Raw genomic sequence first — 13,403 nt, forward strand, 5'->3', positions numbered from 1 at the left:
GTGAAAATAGTACCAAAGCGAATATAAAAAAAAAAAAACTGTAATTATTCAGTTGGGTGAAAGTATGGTTATGATTATAAAAAATAAAGTAAACTAGCCAGAAAATATGATGAATATGAACATTTTCTTTTAGTTTAGTATGTAGGCCTAGCTACTCTAGCGTGGGAGCCGCTGCTGTGATGCTGTACAAACGCTTCCAGTTTCAATACTCTCGCGCGTCTGCAGCTGCAGTGACGGGGTAGTTACGCTGACGTCCAGCTCATGCACTGCTCACGTTAGCGGTGTAAAACGACCCTAACAATCCTCCTTCTGGACTGATTCTTAAAGTGTTTAATAAACTTTCTCTCATCAAACAACCGGACTATGCTTAGATCACACTGGACAGGGACTAGAAAGGGATCTCTTGTCTATAGGCATCGATTCGACAACCAACGTGCTAGAGAAATATTAGCTGCATTTATTATTTCAGAAATATTAATGTAGGTTACCTCTCATCTGCACCCACATTACCCATCAGCTTACTTCTCTGGCACACCACTGGTGTTATTGAGTCCAACTATAAAAATCTGAGCTGCGTGACCCACGCAAATGCAGTTACAGGTAGCTAAGCGCATCAGTATTTAAATGTAACTATGCAGTAGGCACAACTTTTATGTCAGACAGTAACTGAGGTTTAAACAAGGGATGAAGCTAAAATCGAATTAATTAATGCTATTGCAAAATAAAGCCACAGAACTGTTGTGCGGCTGACTCGTTGAGCTGTGCTGTTCATGAATAAATCTGATTCTTTAAACAAATTGGTTGAGTGAATGATTCAATGTCCCATTGATATCCACTTGCTTCATTCCTGATTCAGCGTTTTAAACGAATCTGTTGAATGAATGACTCACTGACTCACTAGGCCTATTATTAAGACAGTGATGTGCTGCCACCTACTGGGGTCTTAATAACTCTCATAATCTAAGTATAGTTTCATAAATAAATAAAAAGTATTTCAAAAGATTAGGCCTATTCAAAATATTATATTTAAATATTTAATCTCATAACACTATATGTAATTGTAATTATGTATTAATCTTCCGAGCAGCATTAAAACAGTTTGCAAATAGGTTTAAATGCCACTTCAGAATTCATAAAAAAGAGGACAAATATATTTAAAAAAAGATTAGAATTCTTGCCTTTATTTATATAAAATTATTGCCCTAAAAAAATTGTAAAGCTATATTATCTAAAAACAAACAAACAACAACAAAAAAACATAAAACTAATAGAATAACAACCAAAACAGCAGATGCCCTGTGATAGTAAGCTTAAGCTTAAGCTTCATCCCTTGTCCAAAACTCAGTGTGCTGTCTAAAATAATAGATATGACCGCACTGCAGCATATTTAGCATACAATTAAATTGATACTGGTCGTCGCTTCGCTAGAATGTATCTATCTTTCGCTGTTCAGTGGGTCACGCAGCAGATGCAATGTAGCCTACATTAATATTTCTGAAATAATAAATCAGCTAATATTTCTCTAGCACGTTGGTTGTCGAGTCCATGCCTATAGAAAAGAGAACCCTTTCTAGTCCCTGTCCAGCGCGATCTGTGTCAAAGAATTAGTCCGGTTGTTTGATGAGAGAGAGAGTTTATTAAACAGTTTTAAGAATCCGTCCACCAGCACGAAAATGCGTATAAATAGTACAAGTATGCAATGTTGTGGAAAATATACGCCAAAACTCATTTTGGTGTGCATATGCTACGGTGTTTTTTCGGGTTGGCTATTCTGCATGGAATTGTGGAAACCAAGAGCAGCACGGGTTGATCTTTGGTTGACCAATCAGCGGAAAGGGGCGTTTAATGCAAGCCCACACGTAGATATTATCCATTTTCTATCCTTGAACCTAAAAATATAAAATCAAACCGAATTCTCATTTTTCATTTTTTTCAAAAAACGAAAATTTAATAAATTAGCTGTTTTCTCATTTTCAACTTGATATTAAATCGAAAAACAAATGATCGCAAAAGTACACGGACCACTTTCATTCCATATATTCAGACTTTCATTCCATATATTCAGACTTTCATTCCATATATTCAGACTTTCATTCAATATATTCAGACTTTCATTCCATATATTCAGACATTCATTCCATATATTCAGACTCTCATTCCATATATTCAGACTTTCATTCCATATATTCAGACATTCATTCCATATATTCAGACATTCATTCCATATATTCAGACATTCATTCCATATATTCAAGTTTCATTCCATATATTCAAGTTTCATTCCATATATTCAAGAATCATTCCATATATACAAGTTTCATTCCATATATTCAGACTTTCATTCCATATATTCAGACATTCATTCCATATATTCAGACTTTCATTCCATATATTCAAGTTTCATTCCATATATTCAGACTTTCATTCCATATATACAACCAATCATATTATAAATACTACAATTTCCTGAACGGCATGCCATAATATACATACATACATACATATATATATATATGTGTGTATATATATATATATGTGTGTATGTGTGTATATATATATATATATGTGTGTATGTGTGTGTATATATATATATATATATATATATATATATATATATACACACACATACACACATATATATATATATACACACATACACACATATATATATATATATATGTGTGTATATATATATATATGTGTGTATGTGTGTATATATATATATATGTGTGTATGTGTGTGTATATATATATATATGTGTGTATGTGTGTATATATATATATATATGTGTGTATGTGTGTGTATATATATATATATATATATATATATATATATATATATATATATATATATATATATATATAAGTAAAAACATTATTTTTTAATAAAAAAAGAATGCAATGAAGTTTGAACAGCAGATCTAGAAGAAAATAGTGTCCAGCTTAAGTAAGTTCAGTGATGATTCATTTACTTCATTTATCTGTAAAACCACTCTGGAGAAAACAATGATGGTATCGTTCAGCTCAGTTCAATTCTCATACAGTGGTGTCAGATCCAGGCAGATCAGTAATATTAAATGTTAAGTGTCCCCAATAGGCAAGATTTGCACAAAAAAAAACCTTCAGGAGGAAAAAACCTCGGGAGAGCATTGCATGATTATCATTCAGGCAGAGTTACAGGTCAGAAGTCAGAGTGGATTGGAACATTCAGAAAATATATCCAGCTCAAAACAAAAGTAGACATGATTTTATAAATATTTATAGGCTACTTTTATATTTTGGAGTAACTAACCATACTCCTACCCTGAACCAACCCACTTCTAAACAAAATAACCAAATAAAAGTATGGTCACAGGTATTTTTTGGCAATGAAAAACAGAATAAAAATACTCTCTCACGAGCATTCCAAGTCTTCTCAAGCCACATGATATCTTAATGTGAAGAGCAGAGTGGATCTTAAAGGGATGCTGTCTTTAATTACTCACCCAAACCCGTAAGACATGTCGTTCCAAACCCGTAAGACATTTGTTCATCTAACAGATTAGGGTACTTTTGAGGATATCCATGAGCCATTACCACTTTAAAGACCCATAAAGGTCCATGTCACCACATTGGTTAAACCATAAATGTTATGAAGCGACGAGAATACTTTTTGTGGAAAAAACAAACAAACTAATTTATTCAACAATTTCTTCTCTGCCATGTTAGGGTGCTTTCACACTGGCAGTTTATAGTTCAAAACGGGGTACGGTTCTCATTAAAAATTGGTAATATGAAAGCTGTCATGTGAGGTGGGCACTGAGGTACAGAACCTGAATGGACTGCATTTATATAAATAGACTGCATTAATATAGCGCTTTCAACAGACCCAAATGGCCATCCAAAGCGCTTCACATGTTGCTTCACATTCACCCATCCATACACCCGACGGCGGTGTCTGAATCTGAGCCTGAGACTATGAATCGGCGACAGAGAAAGCCGCCTTCATGTGATACACATAGAGTAAAACCCTCAGCTGCGCATGATAGCACCAATTAAAAAAAAAAACTGTGTCTATTTGCACTAGCTCTGCCTAACAATGCCTGGTTGCACTCTAAAAACTTATACTATGATTTACTCAATTTTTTTGGTGAAACATTTTTACACTAAAAAAATTGAGTACATTTTAAAGCAGTGAAATCAATTATAGACAGCATATGAACTGAGTAAATGTAAGTAAAAAAATTAAGTAGATCTGAGTAACTGCATTTGTTACATTAACAAATTCAATTGAGTAGAAAAAATTGGGTAAAAAGCATTTAAAAACCAATATTTATGACTAATATGAACTGTTTTTATTTATGAGTATTACTAACTTGTACTTATAGTATAACTTTAATTTCCTCTAAACCTTTGTAAAATACTCCACAGTCCACACAAACACACTGACATGGCCTTTATTGTCGACGAGTAACTTACAGATTATATATTAGCATATATTAGCATAGTTTTGACAGAATAACAGTTATTTTACAACATTTAAACTCATGTAACAAACATTTTAGAAGTAAAAATGAAACATTTAAAAGTAATTCAAGTGTAATCAACCGGTCTGTTATCCCATTTCCACCGTATCAGCGCTGTTTCTCGAGCCTGAGATGGACTAACGTTAGCGGTCTGCGGGTGGACTTTGAACTTGAGACCGCTGTCCTGCCTTTCATTCGTAGCTGAAAGATGCTGCGAGGCGCCAGACTCCATAACCTGACAATAAACAAACAGTTCCCAGTTTTAATAAGATTTTATCATCCAAATTCATTATCCTTACGAATAAAGTTGTGTGTTTTGAGCCACACAGCAGGCGTTTCAAAGACCAACGCCACACGTTAACTTAAGGTGACTCACACTGTCCCTGTATGTTTTTTTGAATTAAATAAAATGCCTTTTAGCACAGTAATGATTATATAGATAAAACTAAACATACAAACCTGAATTTCAGAGGAAATGCCCCAATTCTGCGACGCTGAGAAGAAGAAACTGCTGTGGTGACTGAGGAGAATTCAAATATCCGCACTCACTCAACCGTCGAGCTGTCGTCACGACAGAGGGTGGGGGAGGGGTGCATTGTTTTAATCGAGTAAACTTACTCCATTTCTTCAGTGTGTGTTAAATATGAATAATCTTGATTTTAATTAAGTAATATTTGTGGTTCTTGAAACAGATCGGTTTAATTCTCCATTCTCAAATATTTTGAAATAAATTTCACAAATGTATTAAGTATATTTAAAATAAATAATTGGTTATTTGAATACTAAATTATTTTAGTGAAAAAAACTTTAAAACAACTATAAATTTTAGACAAAATTAACTGTTGGATTTTCAGTCAATTATTTTGGTATGTTTAACTAAAACCATCAAGTAAATGACATTGAGAGATTTTATTAAGTTAATAAAGTTTATTATTACTGTGATATTTACTAAGCCACTGAATTATTTTTTAGAGTGTGGGCCAAATAAGATTAAAAATAGACATATATATTTTAACATCTTCAGTGGTGCAGTCAGTGGAGCAAATGGCTCGTGGAACAAGGTTTTAAATCAATCGACCCGGGTTCGAATCCGCCTTTTGCTAAGTTCGCTCTTCTCCCCTTTCCCATCACATAGGAAAGACATTTACTTTCAATAAAAATTAATAACTAAATGTGGAAATCGAGTGCCAAACAAAATGTTTGATTAATACAGGTATTTTTTGGGTACCAACACCACCCCTGTAGGGAGGGTTTTTATTATCCCATTAAGGCTGCACTCATTTAATACATTTAATAGATATAATCATTTACACTCTGTTATTATGGCATCCTGTTAATGTACTGAGGAGCAAATAGTAGGTTTCTGTCAAAATAAAGTATAAATAGCATTTAATTACTATTTACACATATTGCAATAAACTGCTACTTTTACATGGTGTAATTAGAATATATCAATATGTTCACTTAGTAAATAGCATCTACAGCTATTTGCATGGAATATAATAATAATAATAGGGATGTTATCGCAGAATAAACCCTTCAGAGTGACCTGTTCCTGATTAACCTGTCAGGTTTATTTTTGCGATAACAAATGGCTGGATGTACATTATCCTTAACTGATAACATTATAAATGTCTTTACTGTCATTTTTGATCAATTCAATGCGTCCTTGCAGAACAAAGTATTATTTCTTTAAAAAGAAAAATATTTTGAATACATATAACATGAAACTGCATTTTCAGGTCATATCTCAGGCAACAATCAAACATTACATTTTAGTAGTTGTGACTGGATTCAGCCGACAGAGCTGCACGGTCAGTGTTATTTTCACCTGAGTGTCAATAGTCCTCTGAAGTATTTGATATATTTTTATACACACTATGAATATTTTTATAAAAGGAAAGAGAGATGAAATGTTGGCTTGGATATTACGTCAGAGAGTAAACATTTACCTTTGATATGAGAGGCAGTGTGGTGCAGACGGAGCTCAGCTTGGTATCGGCCCCGAGTGAAAAGCATCTAACCAAGACGTTCAATCAATCAGACAAATGCTGTGTTCTCCAGAGGAAGATGCCGAATGGAAGAAATGGCGTGATAGATAATATTTGTGTGTGGGGGAGAGAGTGCACTCAGAAAAAGGAACATTTGATAGTTATTCCAGCCATGTGGCAAACTTCTACACATTTGAAGTTACTACAGTTTGCAGTTTTACAATGCAACCAAAATAGAGCACACACTATTTCACAAGAACATGCACAAAGACAAATATTAGATGTTTATCTTCAGGATATTTCTTGCTAGTTACATATGCTACACTCTTGAAAATAAATGTTCTTTATTGGAATTGATTGTTCCATAAAGAACTTTTAACATCCACTGAACTTTACTATTCCACAAAAGGTTCTTTAGATTTTTCCTCAGTCGTTTATTTTAAGAACTGTTCACTGTGACCTCACTGTGAAAATCTGCTTTTTGGAACCTTTATTTTTAAGATTGTATATATGGCGATTTGTGATATGAACTTTGTGATGTAGAAAGATTTTGTTTAAATTTTCATATAAAACATTATAGGTTTAAATATGATTTCATGCTATAACTGTAAAGTTATTATACTCCTATAAACTGCATATGTGAATATTATGTAAACATAATAATCCATATTTAATAGTAGACTAATTATAAGATGTTTCATCAGTTCAGTCTGTGGCTTGCAACCATAAATGTCTATTCAATGCACTGTAAAAAAAAAAATGTGTTGGTTTTTGTTGGTTTAACTTAAAGTAACCTGGTTGCCTTAAAATTTTAAGTTTATTGGAATTAAAAATTTGAGTTGATACAATGAAAGAAATTTGTTTAATAAATAGAAACTCAGAATATTATTGTATCTGAACCACATAAATTTGATAAATTATGAAGAGAGGACTATTTGGCATATTTCACTGCGTCATCAGAAATAACACACACACACAATTACCCAATATGCTTACAAAATCTTTTAATAATATATTAATAAAGGTTGTCAAATCTCAAAACATTTGCATTGTAATAACTCAATTTTAATTTCAATGAACTCAGAATTAATGAAACCAGGTAACTTTTTTCTAAATCATTTTTTACAGTGTACATATGAAGACTATTTTTGGCATTCCGATTCTGACATTCAATGGCACACAATATTTTCTCTTATTTCATGGATTTTGCCAATTTTCCTACCACAGTTTTTCTGTCACCACAATGCAAATGACGTAACCATGTCATTGACTCTAAATTGGGAGAATCAGAGAATCACATGCATAAGCATTGCTTGTTTCTGCTCCTTTTTTTCCTGTGTTTTGATCAGGAGATTCTGTACGTATAATAGCGCCACCTACCAAATAAAAGTGAAAAGACTGAAAGCCAGATAATTAAAAGAGTTAATAAAAGAGTAAAGAGCATTTTACATTTGTAAATTGCGTTATTGTTAATCAGGAATGAAATATTTAAGTGTTTTGATTAATGACGCATACATTTATAGGAATCTCTATTGCCCCCTTGAATACTGAGGCTTCTTACCTCCACAGTGGTTTTCCGAAACATGCCACTCATTGCGTGAGATGACAAAAAAACAGCAAGACGTGCTGTGACATCCAAAGACATCCATGTACTGCACATTTACATATATTTGCATGGGTGAGCATGATTTCACCAAGTAGAACATGATCCCGAATCCACATCCTTGTTGATCCAGAACAAACATCATTACAATCAACTAATCAGATTTGAGGGATAGGTTTAGCGTTAATGTCAAGTTTAAACTTATAACAAGAGTTAGGGGCTTCGACGCCATGTTTATTCACCTATTATTTCCGTCAGATTTTAGGGATAAGTTATGGGTAGGGTTAGATTTAGGAGTTAGGACTATGTTATTGGAAAGGAATGTTGTTCCTAGATCAACAAAATACGTTAATCCAGGAGCATGTCTTGGCAAAATGATGGTGACCGATTAGCATGACAGTAGACCGACGATTACACAATACTAATATAATAATATGAGCACCAAGCATTAAATATTAAACTCTTGTTCACACCGATACATCTCCAGTTAAATGGCACTGCAAGTTGTGAGTGTTATACCCAGCATTTAAATTGAATTGAGTGCATGGCATATTCATCCAGCACACATCTATATTAATAGTAATCATTAATCTGACTATCTATTTTTTAGGAGTATTGATCTACACTAGGAAAATGCATGGGAGCCGACACTTGAGAGCATAGGTTTCAATAATAACATGTTACGTCTTGTCTCTCTTTTAATGAAGAACAAAGTCCTGATTTAAAAACCCTTCAGTGCAAGCATTAGCAGTGCATTTTCATTCGATAAGGGCTGCTAAAGTGCTGTCGTGCATATTAATTGGATAATAATTAGCTCTCTTGTCTCTAATGTGCTCACGAAGTGACGGGAGACGCAGTGTTGTTCTGTCCTCGTGTGCTCGTTTAGTGCTCACTTTTACACTGCAGGTCTTAATGACCAATTCCGATGAGTTGACTATCAAAAAATGACCCATATCTGATACACTGACCAGCCCAAAAAAAAAGTCACTGTTTGGATTTAAATTGGCAAAGAGTTAATGATTGGATCATTATTGCAGTGATCTTTATGTTTCTGCAACACATTCTCACACCCAACTCGTCACATATGGACGCTTGACCCAGACCCCTTGTCGTCACTTTTCAACGAACTAGGGCGCACCTTTATCGTCAATTTTCGACGCGCTGGGTGCTCCATTCATTTTAATGAGAAACCTTTGGCGTCATACACAGACGCACTGGGAATGGGACTATTATCGTCATGGTGAAATTTATTAATCAGCAAGCATAATTTCATTTACATTTATTTTATTTACGCTATTTAGACACATTTTAACATGTAACCCAACCCCATCCCTAAACCTACCCATTTGTGTGAACATGAGATAAAACACAGGATATAGCATACGACTGCATCCACGAGTTATTCAAAAAAGTTAAATAATCCGAGTTAAAAGTTAAAAGTTTTCCGAGGCCAAACGATTGATTTGCATGAAGAAAATCCCCAAAAGCGATCAGCATCTCCATCCGCCGAAGAACACATCAAATTTCAAATATTGCCGCCCGTACTTCAGATTTCATAGTGAAATTGCATTGGCTCTCATATGTCTTGTGACCAATTGCATCATTACGTCAGCATTGATTGTAAAATGTCATTGGCTCTCCTGTGTCTTGTGACCGATCGCGTCATGCTCAGGAGTCTTTTGAATTATTTGAATGAGATATGAATGAGTTCGTTCACGGGGGGCAGCGGGATCATCATTTCAGCGATTAAAACATCAAGATCAACTCTGTTCTTCACATTAAGACATCGTATGACTTCAGAAGACTTGGAATGCAACATGAGCTAATACTTTTATACAGTTTTGGTCAGATTTTGCAATAAATACTTGTGACTGTACATTTATTTGCCTGGTATGTGTTTTATATTGTAAAGATGTGGGTAGGTTTAGGGTAGGAGTTGGGTTAGTTGCTCCAAAATATAAAAGTAGCCTTTAAATATTAATAAAATCATGTCTGCTTTTACAAACACAAAGAATTAAATGCGTCTGTGTATGACGCAAAAGGTTTCTTATTGAAATGAATGGAGCACCCTGCGCGTCGAAAAATGACGATAAAGGTACGCCCAGTTCGTTGAAAAGTGACGACAAGGGGTCCTGGTCAAGCGTCCATATGTGACGAGTTGGTGCAACCTAGCATGTTATATGTTTGGCAACAGTTTTTCCGACACTAATTGATGGAGCATGTATCTTTTCATTTCTTAAACAATCATATATGAAGACACATATTCCAGGAAGACAATGTCAAGATTCATCAGCTCTGACTGTGAAAGAAGGGTTGTGAGGGAATATTTTCACACATAAATTGGCACATGAGTCCAGTCCTTAAATTCATTGAATGTCTTTAGGATGTGCTGGAGGAGACTTTACAGAGTGCTGGACTCTTGCATTGGCAATACATGATCTTGATTAATGCACCACTTGATGGAAATAACATCACAGCATTTATTTTCATCAAGAGTTGCATTCATTTCATTTTGCAATAATTTAAATGGACAAAGATGAAACGATAATACAAGCTTTTGCTTTATGCACCATCTTTAAAGGTCATCAAAACATTGGGTTGAGCCTTCGTCCTCCATTGCGCCATTGAAGAGAGTCATGTGATTGTGGTTGGTTTCCACCCAAGTTGACGTCATTCGTCACCGTCGCTTTTTCAGTGACTCACGACTCGCATTGACAAGGGATTCATTCGACCTTTCACGGCAGTTGGAAATGCACATATCCGATTCATATCAGATTCATTTCTACATATGTTTGAGGCCTGAAATCAATCGGAGAATATCAGAATCTCTGCGCTTTTTTCCTGCTTACAAGCCCATGGGTCATTTCCAATCTGTGCCTCATGGGAAGAAAAAAAAATGTAATTGGGTAACTAGAACCATGCAAAGTAAATATGGCCTTAGTATGCTGTTGGGTTTTAAATAAGTTTGATCGACAGTTGATCTTACCAATCATAATAAAATCAGCAGTATCTGCCATTTTGTCAGACAAAGCAGTCAGGAGAGTTTGTAGATTAATGTCGGTGGACTTGAAAAATGGTGTTTACGGATGTCTTTTCACGGTTGACACAACATTCCTTCGGAAGCTCATTAACTATAAATGAACTAGAAGGAAGAGATGCTTTTCACTGAGGTGCTACAGCGACCTGTCACCACACACCACAGCCACAAAACAGTATTTATTGTTTACATTTCTGTAAAGAATGACACATTTTGAGAGTTGTCAGTGTCCTTTTTCCCTTTTTGCCATGAGAGCGCCATGGCTTGTCAGACATAGCCACAGGAACTAGAGGGGGGTCTTTGCGAACATTCAATTGCAAATCAACTAAAAAAAAGTGTTGAAAATGAAGACACAAATGCTGAAAGGCTGCATCAGATGGCAGTACCATGGTACTCTGATATATATATATATATATATATATATATATATATATATATATATATATATATATATATATATATATATATATATATATATATATATATATCATGTACTATTGAATGAATAATATTGTCATGTACTAAGGTATTTACATGGAGTTCCAAGGTACTAGCCTAGAAATCTAGACGCACCCTAGCGGCAGCAAATTTCATTTGCCCGCAAGTGTCGTTTAGGAACTCTCAATACCCTTCTGAGCTGTATTCCTCACAATCTGGACGGCCCAATCACATCATGTATAGAGTCGGTGGGCGGGGCCATAATGACGACGGCCGAGTTGCGCTTGCGTGCTTCTAGTAAACACAGTAACTGGCGAACGGCGGCGGTCTTTCGAATCAGCTCTGATCGCGACTCTGGAAGACTTGGAGTTAAGCTTTTCTCTGAGAAAAGAACAAAGAACGGCACTGAAGTCATTCTTAAAAAGGGAAGATGTGTTCGGAGTTTAGCTGACCGGATACGGCGAATGTTTAATCTATCAGCGAGCTCCGCTTCACCTTCGTTGCTCTGGTTGGTTGTAGCGCTATCCTATCGCGTGCAGAGGGAGTTTGAAAGACAACCGTTTATCCGCCCCTCAGATTGAGCTGTCAATGGTGAGTTTCCAGACCAAACATCTTGATGTGGGTCTGGCTTGTCAGGCTACCAAGGTACCTAAAATACCATGAAATTACTTTGATACATGTTCAAAAAACATACAAAACCTACTCTGTTGTACCAAAGATTTCATATATAGGAAGACTGTGCACTCCGTTTACTTATGAACAGGAGAAAGTGCAATGCCCGATATGGCAAGTAAGCCCCGCCTTCTAAAGGAAAGAGCCAATCATTGATTAGTACAGCCATCGCATCACTGCAGCTGCCACTCTGGTTGCTATAGAAACAGGCAGTGTGCTGAGCAAGTGTCCCCCAGTTTCTGTTGAAGCCAATAGACCATTTCAGAATGTTTGTAAACAATGGGCACCAAGATACTTCCGGGTGGCAGAACGCGAGCGGCGTCTACTGACAAACTGAAGAGATCAGCCGGCTACTGTAAACAGTAACATAGTTAAGAACATTGTTGTTGATTAAAGTTGAAACTATGACGAAAATGTGTTGTGTTTAGGGTCGCGCCGTCAGATCTACAGCAAAGGCTGTAGGATTGTATCGATTTCATTCAGAAAGAAGTAAATATATCCAGCAAAACCTGTGGGTGAGGAGGCTACAGAGAAGTATTCTCAAAACGGTCCATCTACAAAATCATAGCAGAGCATAATTATCTTCAGCTGGGGAAATTCAAGACTAATATTAGTAAACTTTAGATCTCTTTTAAAGATCGAACTCTATGCCAGTTACTGCCTGAAGTAAAAGTAGGAAGAGACCGAACTTCTAGAGTCATGTAGGCTACTGATCGAATGTCAATGGAAGAAATAGGAAAAGCAAAACAGTTGTAGGCTGATGGATGATTAATGCGTGTACCACACTGGTTTCATCATCACCGCGAGTTTAGATTGAGTGAATGCCTAATGTTAGCGGAGTAGCGCTAGTCTACAGCACGCTATCCTTTTGACCGTCAGAAGCTCACGTCTGTGCCATCTGATCCGACCCCGACCGAGCAACAGAAAACCATCATAGCCTTTTTTAGTTAGATAGCAGGGAAATAGACCATCTATGATAGCCTACAGTCCTACGACAGCAACAGTCACTAAAATAACTACTCAATGGTAGGCTGAGGCTCATTTAAATATTATGGTATTAGACTAGCGCTACATCTACTGGAGCAAGGTTAGGCATTGTATTGCTATCTCCTGAATTAGTTAATCAGTCCGTCAATAATCATGCTAATTATGTCTGAA

Source organism: Pseudorasbora parva, chromosome 6, assembly GCF_024679245.1.
Source record: "Pseudorasbora parva isolate DD20220531a chromosome 6, ASM2467924v1, whole genome shotgun sequence".
Taxonomy (NCBI): Eukaryota; Metazoa; Chordata; class Actinopteri; order Cypriniformes; family Gobionidae; genus Pseudorasbora; species Pseudorasbora parva.